This window comes from Stenella coeruleoalba (genome assembly GCF_951394435.1).
Source record: "Stenella coeruleoalba genome assembly, chromosome: 13".
NCBI classification, from domain to species: domain Eukaryota; kingdom Metazoa; phylum Chordata; class Mammalia; order Artiodactyla; family Delphinidae; genus Stenella; species Stenella coeruleoalba.
Window position 1 is genome coordinate 87,433,283 of NC_137159.1, and position 17,932 is coordinate 87,451,214.

Here is a 17,932-nt window from a genome sequence, read left to right on the forward strand (position 1 = left end):
AGTATCTGCGTGAGGGTGGACCGAGGCCCCAGTGCTTCTGAGGGCACCCTCTGTCAACTCACAGGTGGGTCGAGACGCCCGTCACAGTGAGCTTCTCACAGATGGGGAGACGCTGTGCTCTGATGGATGGAGCCATCCATGTCACTGGACTTGACTCCGGTCTCTCCATGGGGCGTCATAATGAGGGTGCAGCCTGTCTCCACAGGTCACCTCCCACACCGTCTCAGTCCAAGATCCTCTCAGCGTCTTGCGCAGGTGAGGCTGCAGCTGCATTGGAGCTTAAAAGACCCCCAACCCAGCCCACGTCTGTCCGTTTTCCTTGGTGTAACACTCCTTATTTTCTAAATTCTCAAAGCCATCATTTCCTTCCACCTCTGAGCAGCCTAAAATAACTTTTTATCTTCAAACAGTTGGGGAGAGAGAAAACTTTCCTCTACCCTTCTAGGTTCTTCTGGCTGGTCTAACAATTCAGTTGACATGAGACAGATTAACAGGAGAAAATCAAATTTAATTTCATACGTACGGGAACCTCACATACACGAGAGGGTCTGAGACATTAAGGTCAAATGGGGTCCACATACCATCCTGAGCTAAGGACTGGGATGGGGCCTGGGGCTGCCAGGTCAGAGGCTCGTTCACAGCACAGTGAGCAGAAGAGCAGACGTCGGGTCATTGGAGCTTGTCCTGCCACACAGCTGGGGCCACGTGGACAGAATTTCTCTCCAGTAGTAACTCTTTTCTGGGAAAATATCCCCAATTTAAATTCTTCTAGGTAGTTGAGGGAGGTACAATACTTTCTCTTGAACCTGCAGGGTCTTGATTGCCTTTAGGTCAAAATAATCCTCATGCCAAGAGGGACACATCTTGGGAAGGCCTATTCTGAACCCTATGACCCCAAATAGTTTGTTCTCTAGCAGGGGTTCCAGGCTTCACGACATTTTTCCCAAATAATAATAATAATCTTAATCTATTATTCCTTTTCATAAACTAAAATCTCACACAAAACCCAGAGCACTCTGGTAAGTCCCCACCTCTTAGGGAGGGTGGGATTCCATACATGCTCGCTAGCTAAGGAAAATCTCTTGGCTTCATTTTTAGAGCCTGTGCTTCACCCACACACACAAACACACACAATTTTGTTTATTTTCAAAAATAACTTTAAATCAAAATATTTAAAATAATTTTTTTCAGTGCACATGCTGGGATGTGTGCTTTGACATTGAGTCTTAGTTTAATGTGGACTCTGAGTCCTGGCATTGCATGTGGGTATCTTTTGGGAACTGTTATTCTGCACATCACAGGATCTTATGTATCTTTCCCCTCAGTTTAATGCAAACACTTTTGAAGACTACCTGCCATATCACCATCATTCTGGACAGTGGCAGGAATATAGAGAGACATGGACATGACCCCCATTGTGAGTGAGGAGCTCGCGAGTGTGCAGTGGAGACTGAAGCACACACTAGTTTAAGAGTCAATGAAAGAAAAAAATTGGGAATGTGTGACAAACTGTTACTGGTGGTCAGGGAAATTGCGACAAGGGTGTGCTAACCAGCTGGTTCTTGACAGATAAGAATTTGGGAAGACGGGAGAACAGAGAGAAGGGTGTCCAAGCTGATGACATGAAGTTTCAAAAGGACTCAAGGAAGATGAAGCAGACTGTTGTTTCTGGGACATAGGGTGTAGGGAAAATACGGTGGGAGAAGAGGCTGGGAAAGGAGCCAGTCAGACCTTGGAAGAATCTGAAAACTAAAGCAGGACAACCTACCTTTATTCATCCAATCCAACTTCCTTTCTACAAAAAGTGATTCAGGATGGCTACATGAAAGACAGCTAGACATCTTCTGATAATAATATGAGTCTTCTTTTAGGGATCTTCTGGGTTTCATGAAAATTAGTAGGGAGCATCAGAGGCAAAATAGTTTGAGAATAAGCAATATTCTCACATTAAGAATAAGGAAGTAATAATCAGACTGAATTCTAAGTCTTAATCATAGGCCAAAACTATGCTGAGTTGAAAACACCCAACCAAGAGGCAAATTCAAAGACTAATGTTTAATAGTTAAGGATTCTTTTAGTAAATGCTACTCCAAGGAGACCAGACTAAGCATATTTGATCTACTCAAAATGACATTTCAATATCAAGAAGAAATTGTAAACATTTCATCCAATCTAAATGACTTTTGGTAAAGAAGAAGTGTGACTGCTGTTATTTGCTTCATCTTCTCTAAATAAAAGGAGATTATTGAATACATCCATTGGGAGACCAACAGAGCTGGAGACCAGAATATACATCCTATTCCGAAGAACAGAGAGAGGAAAACCACTAGTCATTTTTGAACATTTTTCAGGCACTTTCCAAATGCTATTTTATTTATCCTTCTACAAAAATCCTGGAGGAGATTAGTATTCCTCTTTTAAAAATGAAGAGATTGAGGGTCAGAGTAGTCTGTCCAGGGTAACATTAGGGTGCACAGAGGAGGCCTGAGACTGTTCTGGCACCAGACTTTATGTTCTGCCACCATATCACCTCCCTGGAAAAATAAGAGTCAGTGCCAGAGCACAGAGGCTGAATAGTAGCCATAATCATCATCATCTATGGTGCTGCGTTCTGGTGTGACACTAAGTTACAAGCACTGAGACAAGGCAGATCAGTACTCACCCTCCACAGGAAAAAGGATCCATGGACAGGTAGTCACCAGAGCCCACTGACACCATCAGGACTAGCCAGTGTCATCCATCCATCTATCTACCCATCCATCCATGCATGCATACATCCATTCAATTATCCATCCACCTACCCATCCATCCACCCATCCACCCAACCATCAATCCATCCACCCACCTATCCATCCTTGTATTCATCCATCCATCCATCCATCCACCCACCCACCCATTCATCCATTTATCCACCTCTCCATTCATGCACACATACATCCATTCAACTATCCATTCATCCAACCAACTATCCATCCATTCACCAATCCTTCTAACCACCCATCAATTCATCCATCCACTCACCCATCCATCCAACCTTCCACCATCCATGCAACCATCTGCTCAACCATCGATCCATACATCTACCATCCTCCCCTCCAGCCACCCATTCAGCCATACATCCATATACCCAAAGTGAGCTTTATACAAGTGAAGCAACCAAAACAGACTTTCTCAGAAGAACAGTGCTAGAAGGGAGCTCAGAGATTACTTTTCCCAACCCCCTAATGTTTAGACTAAAGATCTGAAGTCCAGAAACACTGAATGATTCTCCAAATATTGCACAGCTGCTGAGTAAGAGTTTGGACTAAACCTCAGCTGCAAGCTACTCCAGCAGATGGCCCAGTAGACCTCCCAGGAGGGAGGAGATTGGGTCAGACTAACATTGCAATCATAACGATCTTTGGTATTTTTAAGATAACGATTGGCCAATACTTAGTACTCTTCCTTTCATTTGAAATAAGCAACATCAAACCAAAATAAACCCTCACAAAGTGTCCAAGATTCTTTTAAATAATGTATGATTGTATGATCTCACTGATGTAAAATTATAATATGTATGTAAAGAAATGTATAAAAGGTAGTCACTGAAATATTAATAAGGGTAATCTCACTTGGTGGGATAGTTACTTTCTTCTCTCAGTTTCAGTATTGTTAGAACTGTCCCACATTATTTATATAATATTTTTAAGCACAATAAATTTAAAGCAAAAAAATAAGCATTGTTGCATAATTTAAATCTTGTACAAATGAATTCCCTAAGGGTCTAATTGCACATCACAAGAATGCCTATAATGGCTGTGTGAAAATGGACTGATAATCAGTGAAAACGCACTGATTTAAACCCAAAGACTACAAAGAATGCAGAAGCTCCCTCTAACAAGGGGCTTGATGATCTTGAAAAACAGACCAGAGGTTTTGGTACCCAGTTCTCTTGTTATGGTCTGATTGAGGGCACAGATGATTGACTCCAAGACAAGAAATATTTATGGTTCAAGGGTTGCTAAACAACTACCTAGGAACAGGCTTCCACACACTTAAAAATAATTGGGCACAGAGGAAACTACAAGACAGCTCGTCTGTGCCACCTGGAAAACAGCACTCATTTGTACAACCAGCAACAAAAACAGCCCCTTATTTTACCTTGTAAGAACTGTAACAAAGCTTATCTCTTTGGCTTTTACCATATCCTCATAGGTGGTTTGAAGCAGATATAATTATGCCAGTTTTACAGATAAGAAAAACTGAGACTCAAAAAGATAAAAATATAGGGATTTCAAAGCCTCTAAAGGAATTAGAAGGAGCGTAGGGGCTTCCAGATAGGGAGTCAGAAGGAAGATGGGAGCTGGGCTTAGTCAAGGCTTGCCTTTGAGGACTACAAAGAGGAGGGAGCACATGGAAACTAAAGTCCATGGTTGTTAATCCAGGCAAGCCGTGTGGCTGACAGAGCACTGGTGCTCTGGCCAGGTGTCAGGCCTGTGCCTCTGAGGTGGGATAGCCAATTCAGGACATTGGTCCACCAGAGACCTCCCAGCTCCACATAATATCAAACGGCAAAAGCTCTCCCAGAGATCTCCATCTCAATGCTAAGACCCAGCTCCACTCAACGACCAGCAAGCTACAGTGCTGGACACCCTATGCCAAACAACTAGCAAGACAGAAAGACAACCCCACCCATTAGCAGAGAGGCTGCCTAAAATCATAAAAAGGTCATAGGCACCCCAAAACACACCACCAGATGTGGACGTGCCCACCAGAAAGACAAGATCCAGCCTCATCCACTAGAACACAGACACCAGTCCCCTCCAGCAGGAAGCCTACACAACCCACTGAACCAACCTTAGCCACTTGGGGCAGACACCAAAAACAACGGGAAATATGAACCTGCAGCCTGAGAAAAGGAGACCCCAAACACAATTAAGTTAAGCAAAATGAGAAGACAGAGAAATATGCAGCAGATGAAGGGGTAAGGTAAAAACCCACCAGGACAAACAAATGAAGAGGAAATAGGCAGTCTACCTGAAAAAGAATTCAGAGTAATGATAGTAAAGATGATCCAAAATCTTGGAAATAGAATGGATAAAATATAAGAAACGTTTAAAACGACCTAGAAGAATTTAAGAGCAAACAAACGATGATGAACAACACAATAAATGAAATTTAAAATCCTCTAGAAGGAGTCAATAGCAGAATAACTGAGGCAGAAGAACAGATAAGCGACCTGGAAGATAAAATAGTGGAAATAACTACTGCAGAGCAGAATAAAGAAAAAAGAATGAAAAGAATTGAGGACCATATCAGAGACATCTGGGACAATATTAAATGCACCAACATTCAAATTGTAAGGGTCCCAGAAGAAGAAGAGAAAAAGAAAGGGACTGAGAAAATATTTGAAGAGATTGTAGTTGAAAACTTCCCTAATATGGGAAAGGAAATAGTCAATCAAGTCCAGGAAGCACAGAGAGTCCCATACAGGATAAATCCAAGGAGAAACATGCCAAGACACATATTAATCAAACTATCAAAAATTAAATACAAAGAAAAAATATTAAAAGCAGCAAGGGAAAAACAACAAATAACATACAAGGGGATTGCCATAAGGTTAACAGCTGATCTTTCAGAATAAACTCTGCAAGCCAGAAAGGAGTGACAGGATATATTTAAACTGATGAAAGGGAACAACCTACAACCAAGATTACACTATCCAGCAAGGATCTCATTCAGATTCGACAGAGAAATTAAAACCTTTACGGACAAGCGAAAGCTAAAGGAATTCAGCACTACAAAACCAGGTTTACAACAAATGCTAAAGGAACTTCTCTAGGCAGGAAACACAGGAGGAGAAAAAGACCTACAATAACGAACCCAAAACAATTAAGAAAATGGTAATAGGAACATACATATTGATAATTACCTTAAATGTAAATGGATTAAATGCTCTAACCAATAGACTGGCTGAATGGATACAAAAACAAGACCTATATATATGCTGTCTACAAGAGACCCACTTCAGACCTAGGGACACATACAGACTGAAAGTGAGGGGTGGAAAAAGGTATTCCCTGCAAATGGAAATCAAAAGAAAGCTGGAGTGGCAATTATAGTATTAGACAAAACAGACTTTAAAATAAAGATTATTACAAGAGACAAAGAAGGACACTACATAATGATCAAGGGATCAATCCAAGAAGAAGATATAACAATTGTAAATATTTCTGCATCCAACATAGGAGCACCTCAATACATAAGGCAAATGCTAACAGCCGTTAAAGGGGAAATCGACAGTAACACAATCATAGTAGGGGACTTTAACACTCCACTCTCACCAATGGACAGATCATCCAAAATGAAAATAAATAAGGAAACACAAGCTTTAAATGATACATTAAACAAGATGGACTTAATTGATATTTATAGGACATTCCTTCCAAAAACAACAGGATACACTTTCTTCTCAAGTGCTCATGAACATTCTCCAGGATAGATCATATCTTGGGTCACAAATCAAGCCTCGATAAATTTAAGAAAATTGAAATTGTATCAAGTATCTTTTCTGACCACAACACTATGAGACTAGATATCAATTACAGGAAAAAGTGTGTAAAAAATACAAACACATAGAGGCTAAACAATACACTACTAAATAACCAAGAGATCACTGAAGTAATCAAAGAGGAAATCAAAAAATACTTAGAAACAAATGACAATTAAAACACAATGACCCATAACCTATGGGATGCAGCAAAAGCAGTTCTACACAAGAAGTTTATAGCAATACAATCCTACCTCAAGAAACAAGAAACAACTCAAATAAACAACCTAACCTTACACCTAAAGCAATTAGAGAAAGAACAAAAAAAAAAAACAAAGTTAGCAGAAGGAAAGAAATCATAAAGATCAGATCAGAAATAAATGAAAAAGAAATGAAGGAAGCAATAGCAAAGATCAATAAAACTAAAAGCTGATTCTTTGAGAAGATAAACAAAATTGATAAACCATTAGCCAGACTCATCAAGAAAAAAAGGGAAAAGACTCAAATCAACATATTTAGAAATGAAAAAGGAGAAGTAACAACTGACACTGCAGAAATACAATGGATCATGAGAGATTACTACAAGCAAATATATGCCAATAAAATGCACAACCACAAAGAAATGGAAAAATTCTTAGAAAAGCACAGCCTTCCGAGACTGAACCAGAAAGGAAGAGAAACTATAAACAGACCAGTCACAAGCACTGAAATTGAGACTGTGATTTAAAATCTTCCAGCAAACAAAAGCCCAGGACCAGATGGCTTCACAGGCGAATTCTACCAAACATTTAGAGAAGAACTAAGACCTATCCTTCTCAAACTCTTCCAAAATATAGCAGAGGGAGGAACACTCCAAAACTCATTCTACGAGGCCACCATCACCTTCATACCAAAAGCAGACAAAGATGTCACAAAGAAAGAAAACTACAGGCCAATATTACTGATGAACACAGATGCAAAAATCCTCAACAAAATACTAGCAAACAGAATCCAACAGCACATTAAGAGGATCATACACCATGATCAAGTGGGGTTTATCCCAGGAATGCAAGGATTTTTCAATATACACAAATCAATCAATGTGATACACCATATTAACAAATTGAAGGATAAAAACCATATATGATCATCTCAATAGATGCAGAAAAAGCTTTTGACAAAATTCAACACCGATTTATGATAAAAACCCTACAGAAAACAGGCATAGAGGGAAGTTACCTCAACATAATAAAGACCATATAGGACAAATCCACAGCCAACATCATTCTCAATGGTGACAAACTGAAACCATTTCCTCTAAGAACAGGAACAAGACAAGGTTGCCCACTTTCACCACTATTATTCAACATAGTTTTGGAATTTTTAGCCACAGCAATCAGTGAAGAAAAAGAAATAAAAGGAATCCAAATCAGAAAAGAAGAAGTAAAGCTGTCACTGTTTGCCGATGACATGACACTATACATAGAGAATCCTAAAGATGCTACCAGGAAACTACTAGAACTAATCAATGAATTTGGTAAAGTAGCAGGATACAAAATTAATGCACAGAAATCTCTTGCATTCCTACACACTAATGATGAAAAATCTGAAAGAGAAATTAAGGAAACACTGCCATTTACCATTGCAACAAAAAGAATAACATAACTAAGAATAAACTTACCTAAGGAAACAAAAGACCTGTATGCAGAAAACTATAAGACACTGATGAAAGAAATTAAAGATGATACAAACAGATGGAGAGATATACCATGTTCTTGGATTGGAAGAATCAACACTGTGAAAATGACTATACTACCCAAAGCAATCTACAGATTCAATGCAATCCCTGTCAAACTACCAATGGCATTTTTCACAGAATTAGAACAAGAAATTTCACAATCTATATGGAAACACAAAAGACCCCGAATAGCCAAAGCAATCTTGAGGAAGAAAAACTGAGCTGGAGGAATCAGGCTCCCTGACTTCAGACTATACCACAAAGCTACAGTAATCAAGACAGTACAGTACTGGCACAAAAACAGAAAGATAGATAAATGGAACAGGATAGAAAGCCCAGAGATAAACACTCACACATATGGTCACCTTATCTTTGATAAAGGAGGCAAGAATATACGATGGAGAAAAGATAGCCTCTTCAATAAGTGGTGCTGGGAAAACTGGACAGCTACACGTAAAAGAATGAAATTAGAACACTCCCTAATACCATACACAAAAATAAACTCAAAATGGATTAAAGACATAAATGTAAGGCCAGACACTATCAAACTCTTAGAGGAAAACATAGGCAGAGCACTCTATGACATAAATCACAGCAAGATCCTTTTTGACCCACCTCCTAGAGAAATGGAAATAAAAATAAACAAATGGGACCTGATGAAACTTAAAAGCTTTTGCATAGCAAAGGAACCCATAAACAAGATGAAAAGACAACCCTCAGAATGGGAGAAGATATTTGCAAATGAAGCAACTGACAAAGGATTAATCTCCAAAATTTACAAGCAGCTCACGCAGCTTAATATCAAAAAAAAAAAAACAACCCAATACAAAAATGGGCAGAAGACCTAAATAGACATTTCTCCAAAGAAGATATACAGATTGCCAACAAACCCATGAAAGGATGCTCAACATCACTAATCATTAGAGAAATGCAACTCAAAACTACAGTGAGGTATCACCTCACACTGGTCAGAATGTCCATCATCAAAAAACCTACAAACAATAAATGCTGGAGAGGATGTAGAGAAAAGGGAGCCCTCCTGCACTGTTGGTGGGAATGTAAATTGGTACAGCGACTATGGAGAACAGTATAAAGGTTCCTTAAAAAACTAAAAATAGAACTACCATACGACCCAGCAATCCCACTCCTGGGCGCATACCCTGAGAAACCATAATTCAAAAAGAGTCATGTACCACAATGTACATTGTAGCTCTATTTACAATAGCCAGGACATGGAAGCAACCTAAGTGTCCATCGACAGATGAATGGATAAAGAAGATGTGGCACATATATACAATGGAGTATTACTCAGCCATAAAAAGAAACGAAATTGAGTTATTTGTAGTGAGGTGGATGGACCTAGAGCCTGTCATACAGAGTGAAGTCAGTCAGAAAGAGAAAAACAAACACTGTATGCTAACACATAAATATGGAATCTAAAAAGAGGGGAAAAAAAGGTGCTGAAGAACCTAGGGGCAGGACAGAAATAAAGACACAGACATAGAGAACGGACTTGAGGACATGGGGAGTGGGAAGGGTAAGCTGGGACTAAGTGAGAGAGTGGCATGGACATATATACACTACCAAATGTAAAATAGATAGCTAATGGGAAGCAGCCGCATAGCACAGGGAGATCAGCTCGGTGCTTTGTGACCACCTAGAGGGGTGGGATAAGGAGGGTGGGAGGGAGACGCAAGAAGGAGGAGATATGGGGATGTATGTATATGTACAGCTGAATCACTTTGTTATACAGCAGAAACTAACCCAGCATGATAAAGCAGTTATACTCCAATAAAGATGTTAAAAAATAAATAAATAATTTTTTTTAATTTTAAAAGAAGATAAAAGTATACTCAGAGCAATAGTCAGAATCAATACATGAAGGTAAATTGGAGAAGCTATTTTGTGTCAGAAATTTGGTTCAAATCTAGAACTTCTTAACTCCCATACTTTTTCAAATGCTAATTTCCAAATGTTTCCTTATTTTGCTGTCCCCAAAACATAATCTTTGATCTGGAAAGAAAGTAATAATAGCCAACAGGATGTTTGGTGGCTGCTGACTCTTAAGCCACATCCCAGGACCCTCATTCATCCCCTGGGACCATATTCAACCTCTAGGAAGCATGACCGTGAACCTCTCCAAACAGTGCCTCTGTTTTCCTGACAAGTAGCCTGTTGTCTGGAAGTTGGCAGGAGGCGTCAGCCACCGCCTGCCGTGTGTGCACATTGCTTGAGGGAGAGGTGATCACAGACTTAGCTCTGGGTTCCTGCAACTCTCCCCACTGGGCTGGGCACACACAGCACTCACCTGAATAACCTGGATGAATCATCTGAATAGTGTGCACTGAAGGGCCATTTGCCTCATAACCAATAGGAGGCAAGTGGGAGAGAAGAGACTGAGTGAGATAGAATTTCCTCTCCAAATTCTCAGCTTTCTGCAAACACCCCCAATTGGCTTCTTGGTGCTGAAAACCCATTTATTCCCTGGGGTCTATTCCATTGCCTGGTGGATTGAGGAATTTAGTTTTTATGAGTGTATGTGTTTGTGTGTGTGTGTATAAAATTTTTATTCGTATATAACAATATATTCTATGTCATATATGTATAATTGAAAAAGGAATATATAATATAATTATAAAGATATATATATGATATATACATACAGATTCCTGGGTGCTATATATATATATATATATATATATATATATTAGTCCATATTTCTGGACAGCTATATATTTTTTTCTGTGCAATATATATCTTTGGATTTTTTAAAAAATAGACTTTATTTTTTAGACCAGTTTTAGGTTCACAGCAAAACTGAGCAGAAGACAGAGTTCTTATAAACCCCCTGACCTCACACGCACAGCCTCCGTCGTTGTCAGCATCCCCACCAGATGGTACCTTTGCTACGGGTGATGAATCTATACGATCCCAGCATTACCACCCAAAGTCCATAGTTTACTTCAGGGCTCACTCTTAGTGTTGTACATTCTATGGGTTTGGGCAAATTTATAATGACAGACATGTATCCGCCACAATAGTATCTTACAGAATGTTTTCAGTGCCCTGAAAATTCTCTGTACTCTGCCTATTCATCTTGTCCCCCTGCCTAACAATCACATATATTAAGAGCTATTCAGTTAGTGATAAGGTTTGGAAATCACTGGTTTGGTGAAGTCTTTGCAGTATATGTGAAGAGCTACATAGCATACTACAACTATCCGATGTACCCCTAAGCACCAGGAAATCTAGAAACTGAGGTTTTACAAAGTTGGAATCTATGTAATATCAGGAATTGAAGGTAGAAATAATTTTCTTTGAAGAAACTTATCAGGAAGCCCATGATATTTGGATGTTCCTTCTATATTTTTACAATTTCTCTAAACTCCATGTGGAAATAAGTTCCATCCTGCACATTGGTGCTAGCTGGTTTCCACTGCTGCCTGGAGAGCCGCGCTGACAGGACTCTGAGGCTGTGAGCTCATTCGGTGGGTAGCGGGAGGGCCAAGACTGTGCTTCACCAACAGTGTTTATAACAGCATTGGATGGGGGTGTCGGTGATGGGGGCACAACAGCACGAGGATGTAAGGGGAAACTTACATCCTTCTTCTCGTGCTGATGACTATTGACCTTAAAATTAAGGCCGACTTGCACACCCCTGTTCATTGCAATATTGTGTTATACACAATAGCCAAAAGGTGGAAACAAACCTCTTGGTTTGTTTCATCAACAGATGAAGAGATGAACAAAGTCTGGTCTATGCATACCCTGGAGTGTTATTCAGTCATAAGAAGGAGTGAAGTTCTGATGGACCTTGCAAACATGATGCTAAGTCAGACAAGCCGACACAAAAGGACACATACTGTGTGATTCCACAAATGTGAAATGCCTAGTATAGGCAGATTCATAGACACAGGAAACAGATTATAAGTTCCCAGGCGGGCAGGGAGAAGGTAAAGTGGAGGTGCTGTGGTTTAATGGGGCAGAGCTTTTGTTTGGGGGGATGGAAATGTTTTGAAAAGAGGTATCAGTGATGGCGGCACAACACTGTGAATGTGATTAATGCTACTTAAAAATAGTTAAAATGGCAAATATCATATTAATTTTACCTAGTGTTTAAAAATTAATACTATGATATACTGAAAGCATTGAATTGAACACATTACAGGGTGAATTGTGAGGTATGTGCATTCATCTCATTGCATCTCTAAGCAGACCAGCTGCTAAGAAGAAAAGGAAGGCTGATTCTTGGGGATCAGCATGAAATATGGTCATTAACCCTTTGCCTAGTGTTCTGGGTTTGGGGTATAAAAATACCATATTTGCTTGAAAGGTACTGAGCATGTCCCTACAAGATGCAATTACTAGTTTGCAAATATAATTATACGTCACACTTGCTTTGGGAGCTGGTGAGCATCTCACAGGAGAGGTGAGTGCTCCATGCAGCCCCTACGTGGACGCTTACTCCCACTTGTAAGAACGTTCCACAGGCCCTAGAGGTGCTCACCAAGCATCATGCTGATCCCGAGAGAAACTGTTACTAGTAAGGAGTAACAGCTACTAGTAACAATTACTCTAAGAGTAAGTGTTGCTAGTGATTATGTGAGTCATCCATCGATTCATTAGAAGAAAACATTTTTCAGAAATTCTTTCCCAGATGATCCAGGTAGAGTCACCTGGGATAGTGAATATCCCTGAATAAGTTGGGACGTCATTGTCTAAATATTAGTAAGATTCGTACTGGATCATTGCAGGCTCCCTCATCCTCAGAGTTCATGCAAAGAAAGAAAATACGAAGAAAAGCACAGAAATCAAAGTATGAGGAAAATAAATTTGAAAGTGCTGAGACAGCCTAAGGAAGTTAGAGAGTCCCAGACTGAAAGTTCTTCCTACAAGAAAGCAGAGTAGAGGCTGAACTCCCAGACGACCTGATTCCGCCGCTAGCTTAGCTCTCTGATTTGATTACTTCCAAGCTTTCACAAAGCCTTAGTGGTCATGACCTTGGGATGCCAGGTAGTTTCATTTTCTGTAACCTGAAAGAGCAGCCTCTTGGCATGGACAGATGCTCACTCCGCAGCAGGACTGTGGGCACAAGACTGAAAGTGAATGAAGCAGCTTGCACAGACCCATGATCCCTGGCCCTCTGCTCAACGGGTCCCAGATGTGCGCCGGCATCACCAGCCACGGGGATAATGATCTGCACGTGCAAGTAATCGAAGCCTGTGAGGCAGCAAATCGATGGAGGCCCCTTCAGCCATGGGACCCCTAGCATGGGATCACTAGTCTGCTAATTTGCGCAAACTGACCTTTCTCTCTTGGTTGTTAAGTCATAGCAAGTCGTTCTTCTAGAACCAGGTTTCGCAGTGGGTTTCACGAATATGACGGTGACAAACTTACAGAGTCCCTGCCACACGACAGAACGTTACCTAGCCGATTTCAGTGAGCCCTGTGGCTGATTCCAGAGGTTTAGCACTCATGTTGCATGGTGGGGAGGGGAGGTTGGTGAGAGGAGGGGACTGAGGCACAGAAGTGCCAAGAGGCAAGGAGACCTCACCTCAGGAAGGCATTAGGGCCGCATCTGCTCCCAGCAGCTCCCGCTCTGAAAGGCCAGCGTTGAATGGGCTTGATTCCAGGGGTCCAGGATGGGGCAGGAGTCCTAAAAAAACCTAAGGCCGTTCCTAGAAGTTCCCCTGAAGTGGTCTCGCTGCCAGCAGAGCTGCCCAGGGCAGAGGTCCAGCCCCACAGGGGCCCCCGCAGTACCCGCACCCCTCTCCCACCTCCCTCCTTTCCTCCCCTCCCACCTTCCCTCCCTTCCCTGTGCATCTGAGCACCCAACATACATCTGATGCTCGGCAATGAACAAAACAACGTCCTCGCCTTGTGACACTTACGTTTTAGTTGGAGAGACACTTATAAGTAAATAAATAAATAGCAGATGCATAATATAACCTTATGGAGAGATGTGTGCAGTGAAGCCAAGCAAAAGAGGCATAAAGAGGTGGAGAAGGTCTGGGAGGAGGTGGTCCAAGTGATAGGCGTGGAGTCTGGCTGAGGATGCAGAGAGCTGGGATGCCTGATGAGGATGAAGGAAGCGCCCTTACTCCATGCCTCCCCCGTCTCCGGGTCCCCCTGCAGCCAGGAGAAGTGCTCCTGTGGAAAAGGAACCTCTCTGTGTGTATAACTACACAAGAGAGGACTCTTTTCCAAGCCAAGGTGAGAGGAGCATGTCGCCTACGGATGGTTTACCCAGCATCAGGCCCAGAGTAGACAACAAATGTTTGCTTAGTTAATTAGTGAAAAGTGTCCTTTGGAATCAACGAGATAGGATATTTGAAACCCCAGAAAATCTGATGCCTAAGGTTGACATCACAGATAACATGTTTCTCACAGTCCAGAACAAAGTCCCTTCCTGTGACTGACAGATGAAAGGGTGAATTCCTAGCTGGCAATCTTCTGAGCAATGCTTCTGCCGGTGAAACTGTGTTGTCCTTCTTGTCCCAATCTTTGCAGGTCGGGTAGGTGCAGATGGTTTCCCCCAAGAAGGACTTGAGGGCAAGCAAGGCTGGTGTGTCTCCGGCATCAGCCCCAGGTCTCGGCAACCAGGACGGGTGTTCACTCCTGCTTACCACACTTACCTCCCTACCTTCCTGAAGTCTCCTGACTCCTGACCATTTAGCCGTAAACAGCCTGTGCTTTACATGTGAATCCCTAGTGCCTGCCTGTGTTTTGATGTTGGTGATTTTATTCACCATTGTTTATTAACCAGACACCAGGCAAATCAGCAAAGGTGCACGCCTGAGCAGTGGGTCCAGGTTCTTGACCTCACAGAGCTTAGAATCTAAGTGGGAGTTCCCAGCCCTGGATGCATTTTAAAATCACCTGGAGAGCACTTCTTAAAAGACATCCTGAACTACTCTACATAAAATAGATAAGCAACACGGATCTATGGTACAGCACAGAAAATTATACCCGATATCTTGTAATAACCTGTAATGGGATATAATCTGCAAAAAAACCCCTGAATCACTATGCTGTACACCTGAAACTAACACAATATTATAAATCAACTACTTCAATAAAAAAATACATCCAGCACCACCCCCTTGCAAAGAAATCAGTTTTCCTGTGGTTGCAACCTAGGCACTGGTATTTTTGAAAACACTTTGAGATATTTGAATGTACAACCAAGGTGACCTAAAGACTTTCCTTAGGGTGTACAGGCATGGATGCATTTGAGGAACTCCATTCCCAAACCCTCAACTTCTGAACATGGGTTTTCTTAATATGTATCGACTTGAGATCAAGCCCATGGCTCTGTTTTCCATCAGACCTTTCACAATACTCTTATCCCACCTATGGAAGAAAAGCATGACTCTCTCCCACTGAGATGGAAAACCTTCCAGGGGTCAGACAGAGGGCAGTCCTAAATATCGATGTAAGGCCCAGGAAAGTGAATGGTTCTAATCATCAGGCAAGGAATCCTACCTCAAGTCAGATGTTTTCCAAGTCTTTGTTTTCATCAAAATTAAAGGAGGATTTGATTGACGTTAGTCGATACATCGTTATAATATATCTTTCATAATACATAAATTAGTAATTTTTTGGCTTCTTACTGAAAAGGAGTTCAGAGAGAGGAATAGCATTACTGTGAAAAGAAACTCCTACTTTCATCAATTTATTTCTGAGAACAACATTTATCACTATTCACATTTATAATAAGAGTAAATAAGAATAGAATTGATGGTGAGTCTTCTTGTCTTCTAGCAATAAGTTATATTACATATGAATACATGAACTAAAGTGGGAAAAATAAAACACACCCATCAGTTAATAGAAGCATTTCCTATACTTGACTTTTTATATTTAATAAGTGACTAATATATTTAGATATTTTAGCAATTTTGCACTAATAATTGTTATGATGATAATTTAATTTCAGAAAAAAATTTAATACTTTCAGGTTTAGAGTCAAAGGAAATTTTTTTAAATCAGTCCATATACATATATTTGTCATAAAGAAATAGGAGAGCACGATCAATAAAACACTTTGGTTCTTTAAAGTATTACATTAAGGGGGAAAATAGAACGGAATTATGAGCTCAAGGAGGAAAAAATATGCAATATTTCTAATTAAAGAAGAGAACTGTTCATGTGATTTTTAAATCAGCTGGTGGTATCAAATCTCTATGTATTCAGATTCCATTAAAGAAAAGTATTATATAATAGTTATATTTTCAAATGTTGATATTTACAGACCCTGGAAACTAATTCCTTTGTAAATATTTTGAATTATGATGAATGAAAGATTTTAGATTTCAACCTAAAAATGTATAGATGCACAATTTTTCTAAATTATTTTTGAGTGTACATGGACAAAAATACATGAAGCCCCCGGGTCAAGACTCTTAACTATCAACCACCGCCTAATGTGAACACAACTGATGTTTCCAAGTTCTAGACTATCAGTTCTTTGCCTGGTGCTTTTACTCAACTTTCATATAAGGTGAATGCAGCATGATCAGCCATCTTTTGAAAAAGAGTGACTTACCTGAAATCACAGGAATCCAGTGAGAAGGTAAGTATTAGAACCTTGAAACTCTGATGCCCCATCTTCCCAAAGCCCAGGGGGCTGAGTTATTTCTGCCAGAGAATAAGAAATAAAGGTCAACAAAGCCCAATCAAGGATCCACCTTTTCTATGAGGTGGTTTCATTCACCTTCTAAATATGAGATCCATTTCCTTTTCTGCTGAACCAGTTAACCAGAAAATTGTCCTAATAAGGACTGAAAAGAAGCAGACTTCAAATATCATAAGACTGAATCAGAGACGATGTTTAAAAATTCTTGTAAACCTGATTATATGGCTCCCAGAGAGGGTAATAAGAGGAAAAGAATCACAGAGAAAATAGAAATGACAGCAGAAAGCTTAGAAAAAAAAGTAGATACAGAGCATAGTACCAAAAAGTTAGGTTTTAATCATCTAGCAAAAGCACTTATTTGGAGTACCACACTCATAAGCACTGCAGACTACCAGCGGACCACTCTACCTGCTTGTGTACAAATGTGTACAAGTGAGCAGCGAAAGGTAAACGGAGCTTCATGTCCACAGGCAGGAAAACCAATCGGAAATGTTACAGAGTCCTGTTTATTGACCCTGGTGAGTGTTAATTATTTGTTTGCATTCACAAATACGCTTGCATTTCAGCATTTGTCATCATAAGGATTATTCATAGTCAGTATGTTCATAGACTTCCGCTTGTAAACAAAGTAATCGTGTTTAAACTAAGAAATATCTTCCTAATCCAGTTGCCCTGGAACGTTGGGACAGAAGGCAAGGTGCCAAGGAAACCAAGCAGGTGACAGGAGGGAGAAGCTGAGTGGAGGTGAATCCCCACGGAGGGAGAGAGTTAGGGTTTGAAGAGACAGCAAGGAAGTAACCTGATGTGCTGATATGAAAGACTATTTGTAGGTGTCAGCTATGGGCTGAGTACTTGCGTCCCCGCCCCCCCCCAGAATTCGTAGGTTGAAAGCGTTACCCCCGATGTGATGGTGCTAGGAGGTGGGGTCTTTGGGAGGTGATTAGGTCATGAAGGAGGAGCCCCAATGATGGAATTGGTGCCCTTGTAAAAGAGGAAGAGACACAAGATCTCTCTCTCTCTCTGTCTGTCTCTCTCTCTCTCTCCACGA